The sequence below is a fragment of the Aulonocara sp. 'chitande type north' Nkhata Bay genome, linkage group LG7, assembly GCF_057382095.1.
Source record: "Aulonocara sp. 'chitande type north' Nkhata Bay isolate Kocher_YH1m ecotype deep benthic linkage group LG7, A_spYH_male_GT1.1, whole genome shotgun sequence".
Lineage (NCBI taxonomy): Eukaryota > Metazoa > Chordata > Actinopteri > Cichliformes > Cichlidae > Aulonocara > Aulonocara sp. 'chitande type north' Nkhata Bay.
In genome coordinates, this window is record NC_141350.1 from 5,261,476 (window position 1) to 5,287,648 (window position 26,173).

The following is a 26,173-nucleotide window of genomic DNA, read 5'->3' on the forward strand; positions in this document are numbered from 1 at the left end:
ATGATCGAAGTGCTCTCCTAGGAGTATACCAGCTGACAAGTTCAGTTAAATAGCACGGTGCAATATTATTTACGATTTTGAATGTAAGCAGTAAAATCTTAAAATCAATCCGATATTTGATGGGCAGCCAGTTCAGGTCAGCAAGGATCAGGGTAATAAAATCAAACCTTCTAGTACCAGTTAAAAGGCGTGCCGCTGCATTTTGAACAAGTTGTAGTTTATGGAGAAGGGCAGATTGGAGGCCCAGGTAAAGGGAGTTCCAGTAATCTAATCTTGAGGTAACAAATGCATGTATAAGTTTTTCCAGATCCATTCGCGGTATGTAATGCTTAGCCTTCAGAGATTTGTCATAGCTGGTAAAAGCTAGACCGTACCACAGAGGACACTTGTTTATCAAGTTTAAAGGAGCTGTCCAAAAGAACACCCAAGTTGAGAGTTGAGGCTCAGGTGTGAAATTTATGGTTTTCAGGGTTTTTATCTGTGACACCTTAAAGGCCGGCCTGTGAAAACACAAAATAATTAAACAATCTTGAAACACCCCCCAGGCAATGAATCATGTGATTTGATCCAATTAGGCTGTCAGCAGTACTTCAGCTCTCCCATCCCTTTGCCACACCTTTTGCCAACCAGCAAGGAGAAGCCAAACCCCAGGTAACTCAAACAAAGAAAGATGTATTAATATAACATAAAACAGAACTTTGACCTTGTAGTGTTAATGTGTGTGCACTCCATATAAACACTGGAAGGTGTGATAGAAAAAAATTAATTTAATAAAGAAACAATACATTGGACAGTAAGTAGAATATATTTAAAGTAGTGACTGCAAAGTAAACGAGAGTGAAGCAACTAGCGGAGAGGTGTGGAGCTTACCATGTGTGGATTGCACCATACTGAACTCTAAAGAGAGGATTATATGTTTAGGTTAGGTGCAGTTGTCTAAGTGGAGCTTAGAAAGAAAAGCATCTGGACTTCTTTAAGTTGCTTGAAGATGTTTCACCTCTCATCTGAGAAACTTCTCGAAGTCCAGAGACTTTTCTTTCCAAACTCCTTAGACTACGATGACCTGGATGACTGAGAACCTTCACAGAAGTTAGGTGCAGTTGTTAAAAGGCATTGTTGTGCTAAGAAACTTTGCATCCTGGCATTCACGCGGCTGGCTTTACTTGCTACTGACGAAGCACAGCAATTGAAAAACCTCAAGCAAAGACAAGTGTGATGCTCTTCTCCATTTTACCCAATGCATTTGTAATTTTTCAAGTAAAATTAACAATTTTTTTTTTTTTACATGTTGACAGCTTTATTTTTTACCAAGTACATGTTAACACTTGTTTGCAGAAACAAGATAAGAAGACCAAAAAAAGAAAAAGAAAAAAAGTTGTCTCAAGTGGAACTTTGCCAAAGGAGGCCTCACATAAAAGATGGGACCGGCTGCCTTAATTAGGCTCGGCTTGCTAGTTCTTCGGCTGCTTTAATTCATCATGCCATAGATTCAGCGAAGTCCTGGATATATCCCTGAGAGATTTTGGTCCATTATGACATGATAGTATCACACATTTGCAGCAGATTTGTTGGCTACATACCCGTGATGCAAATATCCTGTTCCACCACAACCCAAAGGTGCTCTTGGAGATAAAGATCTGGTGACTGTGGAGGCCATTTGAGTACAGTGAACTCATTGTCATGTTCATGTTCATATCAGACACCATAGCGCAGTTTCAGAGGTCCTGTGTCTATCTTTAGGTCAAAGTTGTTTTTACAGATTGAGAATGCAACATTGAGTAGGTGGTAAGTGCATGTAAAATCTACTTTGGACCTATCCTATCACCCTGGCAACTTGGAACATGAAGCTTTCTAAATAGTAATTGTCTCACATGAGACTCTCCTGGCTGAGAGTTATAAGCCTCGTGCAACACCACTCTTCCAGCATTCTTGTGCAGATTTTGTTGCTTGTTTTCAAAGTGGAAACACTTCTTTGAGTAATTCTACCCACTTCTCATTTTCAGAGCATCAAATTCTGCCATATTTTAAGAAGCTGCCGCCCTCTCCAAATAACACAGAAGGTGTTTTTTACCATCTGAGCCTGATGCGCTTAAGTTATAATAAGACAGGTTTGTGACAACTGTATATATGACATTTGCATGCACTGATCATGGGCATGAATGTGCATGTGTTTGAATTCATGGTGGATTTTCTCTAATCTACACAGGGTCAAAAGTGTACATACGAGCTTAAATGCATATTCTCTGTGACTGTTTTGCTGCACATGGTGTTGGTACGTTGCACAATTTTTGGTGTCTAAATCTATCAATGAGCTAAAAGGGTGTCAAATTTCTGTCAGTCCATCAACCCAATAATGATTTGTTACAATATCTTTTAAATAATTTTTTACAATACTATAATTTAATTGTTTTAAACTGTTACTTGCTTAAAGAAATCTTGTCTTTATGGGATAATACACTAATCTTTTTGTATAAAAAATGTCAGTGTTTTAATGAACAGTTAATTTCTGTTAGTATTTAGTAAAAATCAGATGCCTGAATACTCTGTGTTGCATGAATCGATGATGATGACCAGAAAGATGAAGAGTCGAGAGGCCTTTTAGGGATAATAGAATGCCATCGCTAAGAGTTGCGTGTTCTTACAAAGGTGCTTCATTAAAAAACTACAGGATGATTTGCAAATGTTCTGCAACTCTCTGTGTGGAAAATAGAGATCACTTTATGTTGAATGGGCACATGCTGGTTATGCAATGATCGGCAGAGTTAAGGCACTACTAACAGTAGTATAGTCTACACCAGAGTTACGCTGCATGTTTGACGACTGCACTTTGACTTCAGGTCACTCAGACTGAGATATTTAAGTCTAATGCATGTTTCTTTTTTATGAATGCATGCAGATAAGATTCCTTCTGTCCCTGTGGTCAAATGTTATCACCAACATCTCTCAAAAGAAAACATCTGAGTCTTGATCTCCTGACAGAGCACAAAAAAGGAAAAGAGCAGCAGGCTAGAAAGAAAAACAACATATTAGTTAAATTTATAATGGCTACAGGAAGAACATATGGAAGGTGCGGCTTTAAAAAAATACAAATTGCAACAATCCGAGAGCATTATGTAACACTGAGAATAATACGTCACAGTGACCAGTTCACATCTTCTCTATCTCCATTAGACATCATTAGTTGGGCTCTTTTAACAGCCAGTATAAAACTGTCTGTCAAAAAGCGGCTTTGGCATCCAGTGTACTAAGAGGTCAAAAAAATCACCCACTTAACAGAGCACGTCTTTAAAAGCACCAGTATTAAAGAGGCGTTAATTATACACGTACACATGAGAGCGATTCATGGCTAGCCAGCTATTCTGGAGTAATGAAAATGAGGATTTCCTAATTTTGGCAACTTTAAAATAACATAAAACTGAGAATGTGTTTTTTGAGTAATGAGTTCTAACGCTGTAGTAGAAAGGAGATTTACGTGTTGCTCACATATGACATAAGCTTCAGTCTATGACCACGGTTAACTGAAAAAGACAAATTTCCTGCTTGTGTCTTCTTCTGTGTTCTAATCATCAGGATGCAATAAGGTTTGCGCTGAACAACGCATAATTCACATTTCAACTGTGAAGTGACCTCCCAGCTATGCCACTTTAACTCAGAATGTTCACTTCACATGCGCTGTGAAGGCCTAAAAGGTATTATAAAGCTGGCCCGAGGAAAATGGTGAAACAGGGGTGTTATGAAAGCCACCTTTCAACGACACAGCTGAGACTTGGTCTCAAACTGTTTTTATTTTTTTTGACAGTGAGATCACTTTACTCAACTAACTTCTAGTGTCGCTAGATCTCAATTTAACACAGCACCTTAGAGATGCAGCAGCATGTTAGTATATTTCAAACACTTTGATATAGCTATGGCATGAAGAATTAAAGCAGCTAACCCAGCACTAACAAGGTGCACAAAATAAAGTAGTCAGTCAACTTTGAGCAGACAATTTACATGAAGCCTCATCGGCAAAGTGCCACTTTAGAAAGCTTTTTCCTTTTTTGTGTGTTTATAGAGCAGGCTTCTTATATCCACAAACGAGTGTTAATCTGTACTAGTTAAAAATAAATCTATTAACATGTAAAATATTTTTGTTTTACTCACTTAGCTATGAACGCATTTGTTTAAGTGAACAAGGACTTCATGCAGGTCTTTGCTTAAGGTCTCTAAATTATCATGCTTGGTCAATAGCCAGGTGGGGATATAGAGACCACGTGATTTACATGAATTGTTATGTCAGGACCCAACATTTCCTGGCATAATGATGCATTTAAACAACCTAAACACGCAACATGCAGAGGGTTCCTAGTTTAAACCTCCTCGTTGGCTGGAACCTTTCCTTGCATGTCCTCTCAGTGCCAAATAAAACTATGACACACTGTACAACATTGTCATACATCAGGCCAGTCTGTGTCACTCAGAAGAGCTTTTTAGAGACGGGAAAACAAACAGGAAGTTGCTGCAACATTTCTGTCGCCCATCAGTATTCATTTATTTTAAATTATGTTGTTAAGTTGTAGCAAAAATCTACCATTATTATTTTCAACCAGTAAAACCCGACCAGCCTCTGGTGTTCACAAAACTAAACTTCTGTCTTCTTCTGTGTTCCAAGTTTGTTTCTAGGAAGTGCAACTTAGCAGTATTTCTATAGAACATGAGAACATCCTACAACGTTACACAGTAAGTGCTGACAAGTAACAGAATTTTTTTTTTAACATGTAAAAGTGTGAAGGTGATAAACAACACATTCCAAAAAGTTCAAAACGCACTTGTGAGAATGTCTCAAAAGATGAGCAGAACAAGCACAAGACAGCAGCATAAAATTCAACACGGGATGAACACGCAGGATGCGTAAACATGTCTGCACTCAACATAAAGGATGTATATTCATATATGCACAAGGCACATTAAGAAAGTATATTTAGGGCAGTGAAGTTACATGCCTGAAATTTTATTTTGGTGTGCAGTAACTGGTGTATGTTCTGAATTACAATAAAGTAGCTTTTCTATTCTATTTTTTAATATGGGTTTCTGTGCATATTCATAACTTACACACAATACTTACACTAGAAAAGGGTTTCATTTTCAAGAATTAAGTATTAAATGTTTATTTATTTTGGAATTATTCATCCTAAGTAGTGTGACAAGGAGGCTTGTTTTTTTGCTTTTGTTTTACAGCCACACACACACACACACACACACACACACACACACACACACACACACACTGTTATAAACTGTTTCCTGTCCATCCAGCACTAACAAGAAAAACAAAGCTGATAAAATAGGCTATAAATAAGCTTTACATGAAGACTGGCCCTTATCATTCATACCATGTAGTTTATTTCTTTTATCATTCATTTGAATTGAGTTTACATGGAGAAATATAACAGCAGCCAGAGCTTCCATTTAGTCCTTCAGCAGACGATAAAAAAGTTTTTGTCGTGATCCTGCATTTTGTCTGCAGTGTTTTATTTTCAGACTCTCTGTTTCTGTTTGACTTTGTTTTAGTTTTCATTTTGAATATTACCTTTGCTCTGGTTCCAGTGTTTGTAGCAGTGACTCTACATTGAGCAGAGTAGTGGTGGTAGTGAAGGCTAATGAGATAGGGTGAACCATCCAAAACAGTGAACAGGGCAGAAGAGAGATGAAGACCGCAGTGCAGGGAGGGTGCAGCGGGTGGGGATGAGTGTCAAGGGTGTTTTGTGACAGCAAGATAGCAGCAAGAGTGAAAGGGGAGATTTACAAGATGGTAATGAGACCTGATGTGGTTTATGGTTTGGAGATGGTGCTGACAAAAAGACATGAGGCCGAGCTGGAAGTGAAAGTGTTGAAGATACTCAGGTTTTCATCGGGAGTGAACAAATTATCAGAGGGTCAGCTCAGGCTGAATGATTTGGAGACAAAGTTGATCTTGATGCTCACAGTTTCACAGCTGAAATAAAGATGTTTATGGCATGTCACAACAATTATCTTCATTGCTTTCCTAGTCTGAAAACCATCCCTGACTGAAACACCAACAAAATGCATTAAGTCACTAAGTCAAAGATTATTTAAGCACTCTATGTCTACTTTACTGTGAGTAATAATAGTGTTAGTGGCAACATACTTACTGCACATGTGGGAATACTGTAAGTTGGAATCGCCAACCAATTGACATTTTCCAGCTTTCTTCCGGAGCTCTTCAATTTTGTGTCATTACAACTGTGTGTCTCAGTATGTGGGTGGGACCCACTAGTTAGATACTTTAGACTTTATCTGTATAGACTATAAATAACTGAACTGTTGACCATGTCTTTTTCAGTATTAGTAATGGAAATTTCTCACATCTCTATGTTCCTTAACAGCTATCCGCAGGCTAAATGCACATCCTTAGACTGCATTAGTGGTGTTAGCTAATGAGTTAGGACTCAACGCTCATTCAAATAAAGTCACTTTTGTGGCCAAAGATGACTAAAACAACAAGACAAGGTCAAGCCATGAGTGAATATATTAAATTATAAACGGGTTTTGAAATTGCAGGTTTATTTGTTTTTTTAGTTCTTTAAACTAAGCTGTTCTTTTGTCTCGAGTCTTCAGGCATGAAATATCCCTCTCACTGTAGTCCCCCTTATCTTTGGCCTAATACTCTGTTTTGTTGTGAAATGACTGAACTGCTTTAGAGAGGAGAAACCAGGCCAGTGATATTAGGGATGTTTCCCAGTAACCTTGGCTTTGGAAAATGGGATTTCCGTCGTGTTAGAAACGGGACACTGCATTCCTTCGACCTGCTTGGCAAAGTTATGGGAAGAATGTTGGATTTCTTCGAGGAAAGAGGGAAGGCAGACTTTTAGTTGATGAGGAAGTAGTTCGAGCTGAAGTGAGGAAAAACTGAAGAGAGGCGGACTACTCTGAATGACGCGCCTCTGGCCGCTGCTCCTCCCCGTGAATTCAGAGGAAAAAGTTTCATTCTCTCACTTTAAACTCTCCTGATGTAGCAACGGTTTGACTCAGGTGTTAGAAGAAAGTCCAGTCGTTGTTTGTTTTCTGTTGTTTTTTTTTGCAAGCGAAAGGGAAGTTTGGACATGAAAGTGTGCAGCGGGTAGAAAAAGCACTAGAATCCGTTCTCCCAGTGTGCGGCATCATGAAGCTCTCAATGCGCTTCAGCGTCCCTCTGTGGACTCTTCTGGTCTTCAGCGCCTTCCTCAAGGTAAGAAAAACTTAATCCTTTTTACAATATGAGCGAAATTAAACACGACACTACTGCACTTTTCCAACTATTGCACTGCGCTCTGTTTCGGTGATGCGCACGGTTTTCATGAGTTCGTGGTTCCTGCACCTGTTGCGCAGGTACGTCCCCTAAGTCAGCAATCGGTGGAGTGTACCTCACGCTTAAAGGGAAAGTTTATGGAAAACATTTCTGCTGTTATAACACATTAATTTTGTGCTGATACCAACAAAGATGTAATAGTACAATAAAACTTGGTCCTTTGAAAGTTTCAACTGCATAAAAAATTATAACGATGGGTAATTAATATGTCGGACTTGAGCTAGAGAGTTTTAACAGTGAAGCAATATTAAAATGCATTGCCAAAGTAGACTAAATGACTCACTCTCTTTGTTGGTAAACTGTTTGTTCAAGTGACCTGACCTGTAGTCTGAAATCCCCTGAAATACATTCCTCTGAAAAGAGGCTCAACTAACGGATAGACTGTGGCATCCAGCTACCACAGATCCACCTGTCCCGTGTCCCACTGATCAGTCTGCCCAGAGAGAGGGGGAGAAAAGATGAGAGAGTTTGAGAATGGCATGCGAGGATGTGTGTGGCCAACACAAAGGGGTCAGGAAAGGAATGTGGTGCAGCTCAGTGTCCCCTTCACTTCACAGACCCAGGGACTTGCCCAGTTACTTGTTCATCTCTAATAAGTGATAAGTGGCTTAACTACTTTTTTGTTTAGAATCAGAAGACAATTGAACAGCTGTGCTGCATATTCCAAGTTTAATATCAGTGCTTGATGAAAAGGCACGTTCTTTATGCAAATATTTATTCCATGGTGCCGTGATGCTGACTCTATTAATACACTTCAAAGGACCTGATCTGATACCTCTGCCACCCCGGCTCGCTTCTTTCCGTATGTGATCCTCACCGTTCTTCAGTGTAAAGTAACATGGAACCAATTATTAATGTGGAGCTGTGTCAGCACCGATCAAACGACAACAGAGCAAAGTTTTATACTGAGAAGGAGGATGATTTTAAATGCGTATCTGTGACATTGTTGCCGATGCACATTTAGATTGATAAACTGCGGAAATTGTTCCTTTGCACATTGTTTTTTTTTTTTTTGAAGGGTGGAGCTGTAAGCCCATTCTGTAAGTAACTAAGCAAGTAATAGAAAATAAAATAACACACACACACACACACACACACACACACACCCTTTCATTTACTGGACAGATCAGCAGAAGTGACATGATGGTTTTGTGCTTCTGAAAGAGGAGGTGGATAGAAAAGCATGGGTGGATAGATTATGAGTTTCACACCAGAGATAGCAACTGTTTTCACTTTTCCCATCAGCAGTCAACAGTATCTTTTATTTACTTATTTTTTAGATACTCAATATATTGGCAACACCTTAATAATAATAATAATGGATTGCATTTATATAGCGCTTTTCGAAGCCCTCAAAGCGCTTTACAATGCCACTATTCATTCACTCTCACATTCACACACTGGTGGAGGCAGCTACAGTTGTAGCCACAGCTGCCCTGCACACTGCAAGCAGACTGAACGAAGCGAGGCTGCCATATTGTGGCATCGGCCCCACTGGCCATCACCAGTAGGCAGTAGGTGAAGTGTCTTGCCCAAGGACACCATGACCGAGACTGTCCGAGCCGGAGCTCGAACCGGCAACCTTCCGATTACAAGGCGAACGGCCAACTCTTGAGCCACGATCGCTTAACTTTAACATAGATGTTCTGATTAAAACCTCATCATCATCCTGTTTTTGTATTCAGTTATGAGAAATGACCACTGCTTAATATTTCCCCCTGTTAATAATTAAATGCAGCTTGTTGAAGTGTCCTGTTGAAATACACAAATGTTCTGTTAGCACATCACATGATATCTCTTATTTCCATTGGGGAAGTAAAGGTACAGAGACCTGTTAACTAAGTCAGCTTCTGTGCTGCTGAGTACACAGGTTGAGCAGCGATGAACACTGGCTGCACGCTACACATGCAAATAAAACCCTGACACGAGTACAGTTGTTTTCTGTAGACTAAAGAGAACGGCAGACTTTACATAAGGCTTTAACTATGGGCATCAGTTTAGAAATTTGTTGTCAGTTTCTTGAGGCCAGAAACTTGTTTAACTTAATATTTGTGAATACTACGCCTCAATTTGGAATTCTTTCCAAAGATAAGAGACACGAAAATCTTCTCATTTCGCTCAAAACATGTTTCGTTTGATTCCTCCGGGGCTAAACTAAGAGTGCTCCTCACTCCACAGAACAAAGAAATCTAAGAGAAAGTAATTGCTAGCTTAGGTGTGATGCTGGAAAATTCCCCAGTTGGTTTAATAAAAAAATTAATAATTATATATTTTTTATTATTAATTGAAAAATTCACAAGAGTTAGTCTTTTAAAAAAAAATCCTTGCATGACTTAAAATATCAACCCTTGTTTTCACTTTTATGAGATATACTTGTGGTTCTTATGGCAAGTCTATACAGTATACATGACCACAACACAGATATGTAAAAAAGACATAAAAGCTTCTTATCGAAATCTCTGTCTGACTCTCTTCATCTGCTGGCAACTTCCATTAGAACAGTTTTCTTACATTTTACTACAACGTCCAAATATAGATATTACAATTTTAACCATTCTGTGTATTTTTTTTAAAAACTTGACTGGAGCATATGAAGCATAAGGGTCAGAGGACAAAATCGGCCTAGCAAGGACTCCAATCAGGCCCAGTGGATGACTTTGAAAAATGTGAAGGAGGGTTAAAAATGTGGATTTTTAGCTGTATTTTAACAACAAAATTTTTTTCTTTAATTTCTTACATTTTAAACCCAAACACAGATGTCTTTCATTCACCCCAGCAATATAACAAATGAGATGAAATTTTGAAATTGTAGGTTTTTAATATCCTAAGATATCTCAAGGATTTAATGTGTAATTAACCATCAGATAGAAAGGGGAGTTTCACGTGTCCGGCGCGCTAGACATCAAAGTAAGCTGCATGAGGCCCTCGATATAAAAGGACTTTGACAGTATCTACTATTTAAGGATCTACTCTTATAAATGCTTTTATAATATCTTTTATCTGTACCAACATTTAGTCCTAACTTTAACTTTCATAGAAACTTTTTTGCTTGAAGGATTGCAAATATAGCCCCTGGTCTTTTGATGAAACAGCGGTATAAACTTGGGGCCGTGTTCACAAACATTTTAAGAATCCTCTGACAGATGAAGTGGGCCTTCATCTGTCAGAGGCCTCGGGGGATGTGACTTTTCTAAGCTATGACTGTTGGGCCTTGTTTATGGGCAAAGAAAGGTCTGAAAGTCACAAGGTGTGGTCAAACCCTATGCTGCGTATGACACCTTTAAAAAGGTGTGATTACATGAACAATAAAAGAAACAAACATACAAAAAGCTTACAGCCTACAGACATACCTGTTTGCACAATTGCAACACCCACTCACATGCTGACAGTTACTTTAATTATTTGCTAACCTTATTTATTATCTATTTATTGTTAAAAGGGAAAACAAGCTTTCATCACTTACATTTGTACCGTGTATCGGGAATGTAAAGTATGTATGCACATACTTGAGTAGTGGCTCTTAAGATTATGTAACTGAGGCTAGTATGTTTACATACATTAGACAACTATAACCACACAATCAAATACTAGACTCCATCTCTCTCCATCCTCGTCTCCATCAGCAGTTACATGAACTACATGACATTTCCATTAAATGTGTGGTAATGATGATCATGTCTGGCAGCGCTGGGCAAAAGTTAATATTAGTTACTTAGATTACACAAACATTAATTTAAAAAGTTTAAAAAAATTTATTTTAAAAAGTCACAGTAAAAAAATGTAAATTCAGACACATAATCCCTCTAAAGAGAGAATGGAAAGGCAAAGTAGAAAAGGGGAAATATTGTGCTTCCCTGTAACTTTTTTTGCATACAGATATTTTCCATTAGTGGAACTTAATATGTCCACCGTAGCTATGTCTAGTGTCAGTCTTGGTTTAACTACTGATTGAACCATATGAGGTATCTGAACCCACTAATGCTGAAATATCTATGGGTAGCCTCGGTAAAAGCGGGCTGTATGTTTGTTAACAAACTTTATTGTAATGTCATTGTATGGGCCTACATTTTTTTGGGGGGAGGGGCTTAAAATATATAATATGCAATCATTTGTTATTAATTTAATTTATAACTATAACAGAAATAATGGAAGTAAAAGAGATTCAAAATAGGTTTAGGTGGTGTGCTCCATATAGACTGCATCTGAGGTCATAGTCTGGCACACATCCATTAATGAACCAGGAAAAGTATAATACTTTGCATGTGTATATGGTTGTGTGCATCATTTCTTTGTCCTCCCCATGTCCTGCATCTGCGTCTCTCACTCTCTTTCTTGGCTTGCTTACCAGAGAATTGTGGCATTACTATTAGTTAGAAATGTCTTGGAACAAGGAAATGTGATGTTTTTTAACACTCTAAAAGAACTGGCTCGTCTGTGGTTGTGGACATTGCGTGAGGAGCGCTGTCTTTCCGGCAAGCTGCAAGCCTTATGCCTGAAATGTGGGTGACGTTTGATGACGCGCGGTATCTCAATGACGTCTGATAAGTTTCTTTCTCCTGATGCATCCTGCTGGCTTTATACAAATTAGAAAGCCTTCCAGTGTTTTGAGTCCCATTACTGGTCTAAAGTGCAAAAGTCACAAATCAAACCCTCCTTTGTAGAATGGTGCACCCTCCACCCACTCCCAGGCCCCTTCATCTGCATCAAGACTGTCCAGTTTCAAATTGACATCCCCAGACCTTCTGCATTCAGCCAGCACTGCGAGTCGAAGTGCAGCTTGTACAATTTGAATTACAAAGAGTCACAGTTCCCCGTCCATGTAAATGAGACACAGGCTCCTCTCCGAGCCTGAAAGGCCTTATTGTCAGCAGATAACTATCTTTTTATCATTGGCATTTGAGCAAGTTATAACTAAACAAGGCTGTCGGAGGACAAAAATATGATTATTTTGCTGTTGTTTAATTTTTGCATCATAATGTCTTTCCAGAAAAGTGATTAAAATCAAAATACTATACAGCTGCCTACGTCAGTCAGTTAAGGCTGTTCATCAGCATCATGGGTGGTAAAATGTATAGCATTTATAATCTCACATAACTAAATATTCTATTTCGGTAACAATTCTCTAAAGAGTTCAATAAGTCAGTCAGTTACTCAACTACTGTTGGTAAGATTGGTATAAAAACGTGCATAGACTGGATTGCCCATTAAACAGGTTAAAAAGGCTTGTTAAGTGATAACTGCTGACCACAAAAGGAGACTTTTGCTAATAAAATAAACCGCAGAAAGTGTTGCTTTACACCCAATGTTTCACTTTCACACATTTCAAATATCAAACTGCTCACACACACTGGTGTGATGAGTGTAACGCACTGGCCCTCTGTGCCCAGCATTTTGTGGGTGTGGGTATGTATGCATTCATGCACTGTTGCATTACGAGGAAGCTCTTAACGGTAAGAGCATTGTGCTCAGATGGGTATCTGCAGCTGGCAGCTCCACACTTGGCAGAGGGCAGCACAGCGCTGGGGACCGTAAATGCTACGTAACTCATTTCCGTATATTCTGATGTGGCTTCTGATAGGAGCTGCTAAACAGCGGTGTGGGAGGCTGGTACCTGGAGACAAACACCACTGATAGCAAAAGACAGCAGCTAATTTTAGACGCAGCATTCAGCATTATTTTATGATTCATCGTCCTATATTGTCTGAAAGGATCATAGTTATGTAGGAAAAGAATAGAATAAGCAGCGCATCAGATGTTGTTACTTGTTGAGCTATGTTGTGGGCCCAGTTCCCACATGATAGGATATCTCACTTTATATTATTAGGCAAGTAGTGTGGTTATCAGTTCCCCTGACATGAGCTATAGAGTGTTACATTTGTTCGTCATTTATATCAACGAAATTTGATGGATCATGATCTTTATTATAAACGTTTAACTTGTGGTTTTATATAGGGTTAAATGAAGTATCTCGCAGTCTTAAAGAAGAGCAGTGTTGATCACTAAAGGTATGTTGTGCTTTGGATGTTGGTGAACTTACAGCTTTGCTGAATTAACAGCAAACGTTCAGGGTTAGCAGGCAAAATTAGTCACTCGTATGTATGGTGATAATCTGAATTATTTTTATGGTGATTGCAAAATATGTATCCCAAGGATGAAAAAATAAAAGTTTAATATATGACTTAATTTTTTAACTTTTTAATCTTTATATTGTTTTAGTGTACACTGAGGGCCATGGCAGCATTGCAATGTCAAATTCCTGTGTATGACTGTACATATGGGCACTGACAATAAAGCTGACTTTGACTTTTGACAAAGCTATTAGTCGACACAAGTAAGTGATGTTTTGGCAACAGCAGCGCTTTAAGTAGACACGGTGAAGTTTTGATTTATTGGCTCTAGACCTTTGCATGACTAAACAGGCTGTAGGTATGAAGTAAAGCCAAATGCCTGACCTCCCTTAATATGGTCTAAATGTCTTATCAGGCATCTCTGGGTGGGCTCAGGAAGTTACATTAGAACAGAAACAATGAGCAGGTCACTCATATGCAGGCAATGACCTTTTAAATAGAGAACAGTCTGCCAACTTATTGCTAGAGAAAAATAGCAGCTTGAACAAAACTTGTCCACGTCATGCTGTACTTTAATGTTTGTATCACAAAAAAACTGCTAATATCACAATCCACTAACACACTATATACACACAGAGGTTTTAAATTACTCTGGATAATCAGACCTCTACTCAGGTTCAGGTTAAGAGGTGCTATAAAAGGAAATACCAGATCACACTCAAACCTATTAATCAATAACAATGGTAAATGGATGCACTTTGTCTCACCTTACCAGACACAACAAACCAAGGTATTGGGAGCTACAGGTCAAGTTCAGTCACATAAGAAGAAGATTCAAGTATTACCCACATATTATTTTACACTCTGGGATAAAGAAAAAACCTGATCTCACAGAATTATATGAAATGACCACAATATATTTATTATTGCCAATTGTGGTCAACAGGTCAAAGTAATTTATTGACTGGCTGTAATCATGCGATTGGACGTCTTTTATAGGACAGAATTCAGAAAGAGATCAGTTTAAGGTAGGTTTTAATTTGTGTCCAATTTTTAATATAATAGGGCAAGCATTGCTTGGCTTACTTGCTCTATAGTAAGTCTTAACTCACACATACTGTTAGGACTACATAATCAGAGCACGTGTTAAGTACCAAGAAGTTAGCATACCCCTGCCTGTGATAAATAATAATACAGTTAAGGACAGGAGATATCAAATAAAGAAAAAAGAATTTTAAAAGAAAGAATAAAGTGAAGGATCACTTTCTAAAAAACTGATAAAACACAAGAGTGGAAAAGGTCAAACAGAGAAGGAGCAAAATCAGAGGAAACTATCAATATTTAATTTGTTCCTTGTCAATCGAAACACCTAATACTAATCTTCAACACACACAGACCTGCACACATAATCGTTAGAGTCAGATAACGTGATTTTGCAGAATTTACAGCTGGAGAGGAATCTACTTTCTCCACTCAGCAGGTCAGCAAGGGCACAAGACCCATTTTTAATAGTTTGTGTAATTTGAGAAGTAGAAACAAAGTATTGTGCAGTATTATGTAAAGTAGTGAAGTATTATGAGCGTATAGTGTTAAAGGCTGATTCTTGAACAAACAGCTTTAGAGGTCATTTCTTATTATGCAGGAAGGAACTCGGACATTATCAGGAGGTACAAGGAATCATAAGGAATCAGAACGTGGTAGGGCGTGTTTAGGGGTGATGTAATGTTTACACAGTGGTCAGTACAGCCATTTCCTCCTCCTCCTGCAGAACGGCCCAGTCAAAGGGCCTAGATAGTGTACATGGTGAAAGGGTCATTGCCACATGGAGAACTACAAGAAGAAACTGAAGATTGTTTCAAACAGCAGTCTGTCGTCGCACTGGAGTTGTTTAAAAACGCCCATCAAATGTAATATGAGTAGGATAAAAGACTTAAACAGCAAATTTACTGTTTCTGCACAACAGTTCTCTAACACTTTTCACATAGAAGAGCCACAAATAATACCAACAATGAAAAACAAACCTGAGATGGGTGGAGTCGCTGTGGATTCAAAAGGAAAATGAACCATTTCTTGGGCACTATTTCCCAAACGGGACTTGGAGCTTTGGTTATTTTTGCTCTCTGAGTCAGTGTCAAGGCATAATTGCTTAAGATGATGCTTTGTTTATTTACTCAAGAGAAAATAAGTGATTCTTAGGAAGAGGGCCAAGGGAAATACAACTCCAGGGAGTCATAGCTTAGAAAAGTCACATCCCCCGAGGTCAGCTTTGCATGAAAACGTGAGATTGTCATAGTATTAAGATGCAGCTCTTACACAATGGTATGTGACCTTTACCATATTCTTCTGATGCTGGAAGAAGTTCAGTTTTTCGTTTTCGTTTTACTTAACACAGTTTAACATGTGTTTACTACATTTACTTACTGTACCAGGGCATTGAAAACATATTTTAAAGTACAAACCGCCTATTCAAAAGTACTTCTTAATTTTTGTATTACCACAAAGTCCTATTTGTAGCATCTCTGGTGTCCATCTAAAACAGCTGAAGGGCTTTCACCCACTATTATAAAACTCTACGTGTTCCATTTTCTTAAGGGCCTCTTCCTTCTCTTCCATGTCTTTTTTTAAAAGTGAACTTTTTTGGGTTACTAACATTAAAAACTTGGTTTTTAACATGAGCTCCAAGTGGGACATTTAGTCAGTAATCCCCACCCCTCAACAGCACCATGGTAACATGCCAAATTCAAATAATCTTATCTAAATCTAATTCATAAAGCCATTTAAACTCAAATTTGTTCTAAGATCATTTTTAAGGTGATCTGTTAATGTGTAACTTTGGTGACCCCCAGTGGCATTATGAAGTACATCCAGAGAATGCAGACTTTAGAGATTCTTCATGGCGTCCTAACATGTAGTATGGCTGAAAAAGAAACATTTCAGTATAAACTTAAAGTCATGGCAATTGTACAGAAAGATACAAAGTTAAAAGACTCTCAGTGTTGGCACAAGATCACTGTTTATCTAAAGAGTTTATCTAAACAGGTTGTCCAAACCCAACCCCAACATTAGCATGGTGTGGAATGCTTTTCTATTACTAACAAACTACCTGTGGTGGAAAAATGTCACTAAATTAGAGATGCTTAAAACATTAACACTCTCTCAGAGTGTTTGTCCTGTTAGGCAGAAACAGCAGAAGTGTAGTCATGCACATATATATACTTCCTCATACACTCTGTTCTTCCTGTTAAAGTGCAAAATCCACCCAGCTTACTTGAGTTTTCATTTCACACTACATGACCTAGTGTAGTGGTTGGTTGGGTAGTTAGTCTTTGGGTTTAGGTCAAAAAGAAAATAGTTGCAGCTTTAAAATATTGTTTACTGAGCATTGTAAAAAAAAAAAAAAAAAACTAAATAAAAGAACATCAGACAAGTCAGGCTTTACTGAATGTTTATATATTAGATCCTGGGGGGAGACACAAATCCTTTTTAGGGTGCGCCAGAAGGCCATCTGGCGTAAAAATCAAACATCCACATGTGGCGACCCTTTGTGAATAAGGGAGCAGCCAAAAGTAGCTTTAATAATACGTTAACACCCTCCATCTGATCGTGAGGCTTTTGAAACCTTTAACTTTGACATCAGTGTGCGAAACCTTTGTTCTTCAGAAACAAGAACACTAGCAAAGAGGACTGAAAAAGGGCAGGGTCACTGTGAATAGAAAAGGAAACAGTAATGGGTGGGTTGCTCATGTGTATCGGCAGGTGAATGGGGCGACTTTGAAAACTGGGATGGATTTTTTTAAGATTCCTAGTCTGATGATTTTCAATTGTTAGACCCATTATTAGCATACTATGATTCAATATTTACAAATTTAAGAAAGAGAGAAGTATATATATATTAAGTCGTGGCTAATAAAATAAAAATGTGCACTTAACTAGCAATTTATGAGAATGTAAAATACAACTTTTGACACTAAGGACTGACTGAGTCTGATGGACATAGTCAAGACAGAAAATGTTTAAAATATTAATAATTTTGCAAACGCTGCAAATTAGTCTCAACAGATCTGGTGGTTTGTTGTCACCAAAGCTGAATAAAGTTTTTCAGAAGGTGCAATATTCAGAAAAATTTGCAACTAACACATTGTTTACAGTGGCTTGCAAAAGTATTCGGCCCCCCTGAACTTTTCCATATTTTGTCACATTACAGCCACAAACATGAATGTAAATTAATCAGAATGTTTTTTTGTATGTAATTTGTATAGTATATTTTTTTTCTCTCATTTCTTTTCTAAATGTACTTGTATATTGTTCACATGTTGAAATAAATTACCAATCAATCAATCAATCAATCAATTTTATTGGAATTCCACGTGAAAGACCAACACAAAGTGGTGCACACGTGAGAAGTGGAACGAAAATCATACATGATTCCAAAAACTTTTTATAAATAAATCACTGCAAAGTGGGGTGTGTGTAATTATTCAGCCCCCTGAGTCAACACTTTGTAGAACCACCTTTTGCTGCAATTCCAGCTGCCAGTCTTTTAGGGTCTGTCTCTACCAGCTTTGCACATCTACAGACTGAAATCCTTGCCCTTTCTTCTTTGCAAAACAGCGGCCACACATAACGTTTTGTATTTTGGCTAAAAAGTTCCATTTTGGTCTCATCTGACCAGAGCACCTTCTTCACATGTTTGCTGTGTCCCCCACATGGCTTGTGGCAAACTGCAAACGGGACTTCATATGGTTTTCTGTTAACAATGGCTTTCGTCTTGCCACTCTTCCATAAAGACCAACGTTGTGCAGTGCACGACTAATAGTTGTCCTATGGACAGATTCCCCCACCTGAGCTGTAGAGCTCTGCAGCTCGTCCAGAGTCACCATGGGCCTCTTGGCTGCATTTCTGATCAGCGCTCTCCTTGTTCGGCCTGTGAGTTTAGGAGGACGGCCTTGTCTTGGTAGGTTTACAGTTGTGCCATACTCCTTCCATTTCTGAATGATCGCTTGAACAGTGCTCCGTGGGATGTTCAAGGCTTGGGAAATCTTTTTGAGGCCTAAGCCTGCTTTAAATTTCTCAGTAACTTTATCCCTGACCTGTGTGGTGTGTTCTTTGGACTTCATGTTGTTGTTGCTCCCAATATTCTCTTAGACAACCTCCGAGGCCGTCACAGAGCAGCTGTATTTGTACTGACATTAGATTACACACAGGTGCACTCTATTTAGTCATTAGCACTCATCAGGCAATGTCTATGGGCAACTGACTGCACTCAGACCAAAGGGGGCTGAATAATTACGCACACCCCACTTTGCAGTTATTTATTTGTAAAAAAAAATGTTTGGAATCATGTATGATTTTTGTTCCACTTCTCACGTGTGCACCACTTTGTGTTGGTCTTTCACGTGGAATTCCAATAAAATTGATTCATGTTTGTGGCTGTAATGTGACAAAATGTGGAAAAGTTCAAGGGGGGCAAATAGTTTTGCAACCCACTGTACAATATTAGAGAAGTGAGTTCTCCAAACTTAAAATATTTTATTTACCAAGAATACCACAAGGATGAAAATGTCATGGTATCACAAAGGGATTTGGAATTTTAAAAATAAAGGGATTTGATTGGTTTTAATGTTGTAACAGTCACTGAATTTGTGTACGTTAACCCATCTTTTTAATGTGATGTCTTTTCTAAAATAAAACCTAAATATTTATCTTGTGTTATATGATAAACATTTACAAGGATGTTTATCAGTTTTATGGCACAACTGCTTTTTTGAATAAATAAGGAAATACTCACACAGATGCATTTCTAATTTAGATGATAGGTAGTAAAGAAATATCGTTGTATGTTGAAGAGACAGACAGTCAAACGCTAAACTGTCATTTGCCTCTCACTTTGTTTGTGATCTAATCATTTTTTTAGTTACCCACTTTGCTACTATAAATGTACTTTTACATGTGACTTGTGGCTACAGTTAGTAAATATTTCAACAAACCTTTACTATCATATCATAAAACCACAAAGATTCACCTCATAATTCTGTGGCAGATGCAATAAAATACTTGCTGAAATGATTTGCAGCGACCATGACTGTCGTTTACAATTATGAAAGAACCTTATTCTGAGCCTGAGTTGCCTCTAATGCATCTATCGGGGTGTGAGTTTGTGCGTGAATGGTTTAGAAAAGTGCTTGTATAAATGTGTGTATGATCGGCTGAACAAAGCTTGTAGTTTAAAGAAAGACCTGTGATCAGGTTATATGTCTTTAGAACGTGTTTATCTTTGTGAAGATTCCCTCTGGGATTAATAAAGTCTCTCTGGTTAAGTCTGTCTGGTTTTAAATTGTTCTGTAAAACATGTAGCATTTTGCCAGCATTTTACTGAGTATCTGGAACTTGGAAATGAGTAGTTTCAATTTTCTCCTGTGTGTTTTATCAGGCCACTTCATTCTCAAATAATCAAGTTTGGAGTCAGTCAGCATTTTAAGTTGTTCAAGTGACCAAGAACCAAAGATCATGAGACAGCTGTGCTCATTATTGGACTGAATGTAAAAAAGGGTCACGATCGGTGAAAACAGAAAGAAACTGTTATGATTTTTTTGCAGGGTAAATATTCACATAGTGAAGAAAAACCTAAAAGCAAATAGGTTCATTGTGCAGTCAAGAACAATATATTCACAAATCAAACCATATAAACAGACGTCAAACAAAAAACAAATCTAAAGCCTCTTTAACTGAAAAAAAAAAAACATATTTCCTCTGCTTTCAGCATCTGAATGTTTAAATTAGTAAGTTTACTAGTGTAGTTCATAACTAGGTTAGAACAATATCATTTCATTGCATTATGGCTTCCAAAATTGTCACTAGTTGACTGAAAAACTTGCTAAACTGAACACTAAAACATTGTGCTTTAAGGTCTGTTCCGCCATTATTAGAAGTTAATAATTGGCCATATCTGTGAGCCTTGTGAGGGAGACAATGATGCAGGTTTGAGCTATGATGCCATGAGTTTAATATTTAGCTGAGTGGGAAACAGTTTGAAAGGTAACATATCAGCAAGTAACTGTGAGCTATTTAAATTTTGGCTAATAAGTAATGTGGAATCAAAGCTTGGTATTTGGCTCGATACCAGGATACAGATGAAATACAAAGCTGACGTGCATGTTGTATTTATATATGCTGTGAGCAGCTTTACTTTATCCCCGAGGAATCAGATATCATCATGAAATCCAAGGAGGAGGAAGAACAATATTCAGAACAGCAGTTCCCCACATTTCTTCGTACCTTCAAGGCTGTTGAAGGATTAGAGATGGTTAGTTATTAGCGGAGTCTACTTCCTTGTTTGTACTAACTAGCACAAAATCGTGTTCTTTTCAGCTGTTACAGTGAAACTTTATCACACGCTACTGAGCTTTTGTGTGTTTTTTTTTAACCATCAAAATAGAAAATGTGATACCTAAACAGATCTGTGTGTAAACATTTTGAGGTTTCTAATTTAATTTCTGGTTCCTGAACACTTACACATTATGTGTAGGAAAATGTACAGATGAAATAATTCCCCACATGAGTGTGATTTGCAAGGAATTCTGGTCGAGAAACAGCTTGACGCTGCCATCAGGTCAAATCATGTTTTGGCTGGTTTGACCTGATAGCAGGTTCACTCTCCTTTCACGCAGAAGGAACAAAAAAATCCTGCATACACATCCAGCTTTGAATTTCAGCAGTGACCTGTGACATCGAACAGCTGGTTGGTTTTGATGCTTTGAATCTGTTCAAAACTAAATGCTGACCTCTGCTGGTGTAAAAATGATTTACCTTGTTTTTTTCTGTGTTAATCTCTGCAGAGCTCCCAAGCACAAAATATCTGTAAGTACTGGTTCCTCATTTATTCATGTGCTCTCTGTTTAATATTTTGACTTTTTATAGCTCAAAACTGAAGTTTTGTGAATTTCTCACTGTTGTCTTGAATGTCTTGGTTTTCTTGTTCTTCTTTTTAGCAAATTGTGCAACAGGAACCTTAAATATAACAACCACCACAACAACAGCAGATGTCAAATTTCAACTTGACTCAAACTGCAGCTTAACAGTTGGCGGTAATATGTCTGAAAAAGGTTTAATAACTGGTCTGACTCCTGGAGCTGTCTATCACATTGTCTTAAACTGTTCAGGCTCCTGCAATGTGTCAAACATCGCAACAAGTAAGTCATTTTATTTTTCTTAAATATATAAACTAATGATTCTGTGAGTTGGATGATAGTGATGTTAATATTAGTTTATAACCAATAATGAGAATATGATGAACTGATTTGTTTCCTGTTGACATATCTCTAATTCACAGAGCCAGAAACGGTCAGTTTAACAGTCACTAATATCACAACATCCTCTATGTTTGTGAGCTGGACTAAACCAGTGGGAAACAGCTCCTTCTATAAAGTACAGTGGACAGATGGAGGAACAAGTGCCCCTGTAACTGTCAGTGACACGTTTAAGATCATTACTAACCTGACTGCTGGTGTCCAGTATGAAATAAATGTCACTGCAGTGGCAGATGATAATCATACTGAAGGACAGAGTGCTACTGTCACCAACTACACAAGTAAGCGAGCATTTACATGTTTTCATACTGTGAATTAGTGACTGTCTGCTGAGAATATCTGGTAAAATAAGGAGTCTTCTATCATCATAAGATAAGTTAAATTGAAAGGAAAGTAGAAGAAGAAATCCAGATGTAGAAGAAGAAGCCCTTTGAAGTGAGAAGGTTGGATCTCTCACCGATGTGTCCTCATATAACAGCTGTAGTTGTGCTCACTCTGTGTTTGAGTAACAGCTCCAATAATGGTTTGCATTTCTTTTGTACGTCTAGTTTAGATCTTCCTCTGAACTTCCAGCTGCATGAAATGTTACAGGGTCAGCATGTTGCTGCTCGTGTGTTTTTACTGTAACTTTGAGACAGAGAAGACTTGAGCTGATATTTTAATTGTTACCCATGTAGTGACTTCTCCCTTACAGAGCCTGAAGTAGTCAGATTACTCAGTGTTACTGCTTTCACAACGTCCTCTGTATCACTGAAGTGGACTGAAGCAGAGGGAAACAGCTGCTTCTATCTTGTAGAGTGGACAGATAGACATTTAAATGAGAATCACAGTGTGAATAACACATAAATAACCATCAGTGCACTAACTGCCTGTATGCAGTACAGATTTAGAGTTTCTGCAGTGGCTGGTGATGAGCAAACTACGGGAGCTGCAGAGTTAATTTCACTGTATACAAACAGGATGTGCAGGAATTCCCATGCATTCTTTGCTCAAATAAATTCTACAATGAATTAATGATTCAGTCTAAAAAATGATCAATCTGTCTCTATTAGTGTTGTATGTAACACAGGCCTTTAAGGTGGCAGATGGTTGCCACTACCTGAGCCTGTTTCTGCTGGAGGTTTCTTCCTGTTAAAAGGGAGTTTTACCTCCCTACAGTCGCCAAGTGCACAAAGGAGGCTGTTTGATTGTTGCCGTTTTCTCTCTTTTAGTGTAGGGTCTTTACTAAAGTGCTTTGAGCTAACTAATTTGGCTCTATTTAAAGAAGATAAAATTGAATAGAATTGACTTCTCATGCAATTACCCTCTACTCACAGAGCCTAAATTAGTCAGGTAACTCATTGTCACTGAAATGAAAAACTATGAGAGCTGCAGAGTTAATTTTACTGTATACACATAAGATATGCAGGAATTCAACATCTGAATGAATTTGATATCAATGTTTTTCAAATGCTGTCCCTTAGGTGTTCTTTACTAAATTTGCTTCATATTTGATGGTGTCATTTTCTAATTTTAAAATATATTTATGTCAGTTTTCGTGTTTTTGCATCTTCCTCTCTGTAACACACAGAACCTGAAAAAGTGAATGATCTTACTGTCAGTGAAACCAGGACGTCCTCTATATTTCTGAACTGGACTGAGCCACAGGGTCAAAGGTCATTCTATAGAGTAGAGTGGACAGATGGAACAATAAACATGAATAAGACTGTGACTGAAACTAAAGTAAATGTCACTGAGCTGACTCCTGGAGTGAACTACACTTTCACTGTCACAGCAGTGGCTGGAGATAACAGTACACAAAGTGACGTAGCAACACTTTCTCAATACACAAGTAAGATGAAGAGTATGACCATTTCTGATCTGGGGTCTCGTGCTCTGTACTGTGTCACTGTTTCATTTTATCTTGTAGTTTATTATTTGTCAACTTTTTAGGATAGTTTTTTTTCTAGTGAAGCAGTTACTTCAAAAATTATAGAAATTATTGTGACTTGAAAGACTTCAAATCTAAAAACACTTTTTATTCATGTGTGACATGGGTTTTTTGTTAAAAAGCATTTTATGATTTATTCACATATCCTCTCAGGTCTTTCTTAATTCAGTCCTCTTGGTTCTTACCTGTTGCAGTCACTGCTTATTGTTCTTGGCTCAGCAGTTCTTTTGTTTTCTTGTTCCTCCTCATGTACTCTCCACTCATAGAGCCTGAAGTAGTCACGAGTCTCTCTGTTGTTAACGTCACAACATCGTCAATTTTTGTGAGCTGGACTAAACCAGTGGGAAACAGCTTCTTCTATAAAGTACAGTGGACAAACTTCTCTGTAAATGTCAGTGACACGTTTAAGATCATTACTAACCTGACTGCTGGTGTCCAGTATGAAATAAATGTCACTGCAGTGGCTGGTGATGATAATTATACTGAAGGACAGAGTGCTACTGTCACCAACTACACAAGTAAGCGAGCATTTACATGTTTTCATACTGTGAATTAGTGACTGTCTGCTGAGAATATCTGGTAAAATAAGGAGTCTTCTATCATCATAAGATAAGTTAAATTGAAAGGAAAGTAGAAGAAGAAATCCAGATGTAGAAGAAGAAGCCCTTTGAAGTGAGAAGGTTGGATCTCTCACCGATGTGTCCTCATATAACAGCTGTAGTTGTGCTCACTCTGTGTTTGAGTAACAGCTCCAATAATGGTTTGCATTTCTTTTGTACGTCTAGTTTAGATCTTCCTCTGAACTTCCAGCTGCATGAAATGTTACAGGGTCAGCATGTTGCTGCTCGTGTGTTTTTACTGTAACTTTGAGACGGAGAAGACTTGAGCCAATATTTTAATTGTTACCCATGTAGTGACTTCTCCCTTACAGAGCCTGAAGTAGTCAGATTACTCAGTGTTACTGCTTTCACAACGTCCTCTGTATCACTGAAGTGGACTGAAGCAGAGGGAAACAGCTGCTTCTATCTTGTAGAGTGGACAGATAGACATTTAAATGAGAATCACAGTGTGAATAACACATAAATAACCATCAGTGCACTAACTGCCTGTATGCAGTACAGATTTAGAGTTTCTGCAGTGGCTGGTGATGAGCAAACTACGGGAGCTGCAGAGTTAATTTCACTGTATACAAACAGGATGTGCAGGAATTCCCATGCATTCTTTGCTCAAATAAATTCTACAATGAATTAATGATTCAGTCTAAAAAATGATCAATCTGTCTCTATTAGTGTTGTATGTAACACAGGCCTTTAAGGTGGCAGATGGTTGCCACTACCTGAGCCTGTTTCTGCTGGAGGTTTCTTCCTGTTAAAAGGGAGTTTTACCTCCCTACAGTCGCCAAGTGCACAAAGGAGGCTGTTTGATTGTTGCCGTTTTCTCTCTTTTAGTGTAGGGTCTTTACTAAAGTGCTTTGAGCTAACTAATTTGGCTCTATTTAAAGAAGATAAAATTGAATAGAATTGACTTCTCATGCAATTACCCTCTACTCACAGAGCCTAAATTAGTCAGGGATCTCATTGTCACTGAAACGAAAAACTATGAGAGCTGCAGAGTTAATTTTACTGTATACACATAAGATATGCAGGAATTCAACATATGAATGAATTTGTAATCAGTGTTTTTCAAATGCTGTCCCTTAGGTGTTCTTTACTAAATTTGCTTCATATTTGATGGTGTCATTTTCTAATTTTAAAATATATTTATGTCAGTTTTCGTGTTTTTGCATCTTCCTCTCTGTAACACACAGAACCTGAAAAAGTGAATGATCTTACTGTCAGTGAAACCAGGACGTCCTCTATATTTCTGAACTGGACTGAGCCACAGGGTCAAAGGTCATTCTATAGAGTAGAGTGGACAGATGGAACAATAAACATGAATAAGACTGTGACTGAAACTAAAGTAAATGTCACTGAGCTGACTCCTGGAGTGTGCTACACTTTCACTGTCACAGCAGTGGCTGGAGATAACAGTACACAAAGTGACGTAGCAACACTTTCTCAATGCACAAGTAAGATGAAGAGTATGACCATTTCTGATCTGGGGTCTCGTGCTCTGTACTGTGTCACTGTTTCATTTTTTATCTTGTAGTTTATTATTTGTCAACTTTTTAGGACAGTTTTTTTTTTCTAGTGAAGCAGTTACTTCAAAAATTATAGAAATTATTGTGACTTGAAAGACTTCAAATCTAAAAGCACTTTTTATCCATGAGTGACAAGTTTGTTTGTTTTTTACCAAATTAAGTTTTTGATTTATTCACATATCCTCTCAGGTCTTTCTTAATTCAGTCCTCTTGGTTCTTACCTGTTGCAGTCACTGCTTATTGTTCTTGGTTCAGCAGTTCTTTTGTTTTCTTGTTCCTCCTCATGTACTCTCCACTCATAGAGTCTGAAGTAGTCATGAGTCTCTCTGCTGTTAACGTCACAACATCGTCAATTTTTGTGAGCTGGACTAAACCAGTGGG

The 26,173-nt window shown here is 38.0% G+C and overlaps 1 pseudogene across 1 annotated transcript in view; it reads left to right on the plus strand.

Annotated features, from left to right (window-relative positions):
• Positions 1-633: 633 nt before the first annotated feature.
• Positions 634-26,173, plus strand: part of ptprjb.2 (protein tyrosine phosphatase receptor type Jb, tandem duplicate 2) — a 53,219-nt pseudogene continuing 27,679 nt past the window's right edge. Inside the window, exons 1-9 of the transcript XR_015130635.1 lie at positions 634-651; positions 2,004-2,108; positions 4,652-4,719; positions 7,086-7,228; positions 21,252-21,273; positions 21,405-21,605; positions 21,746-22,003; positions 23,293-23,553; positions 23,919-24,170. The product of XR_015130635.1 is annotated as a protein tyrosine phosphatase receptor type Jb, tandem duplicate 2 (transcript). The remainder of the gene's footprint in view (positions 652-2,003; positions 2,109-4,651; positions 4,720-7,085; positions 7,229-21,251; positions 21,274-21,404; positions 21,606-21,745; positions 22,004-23,292; positions 23,554-23,918; positions 24,171-26,173) is intronic.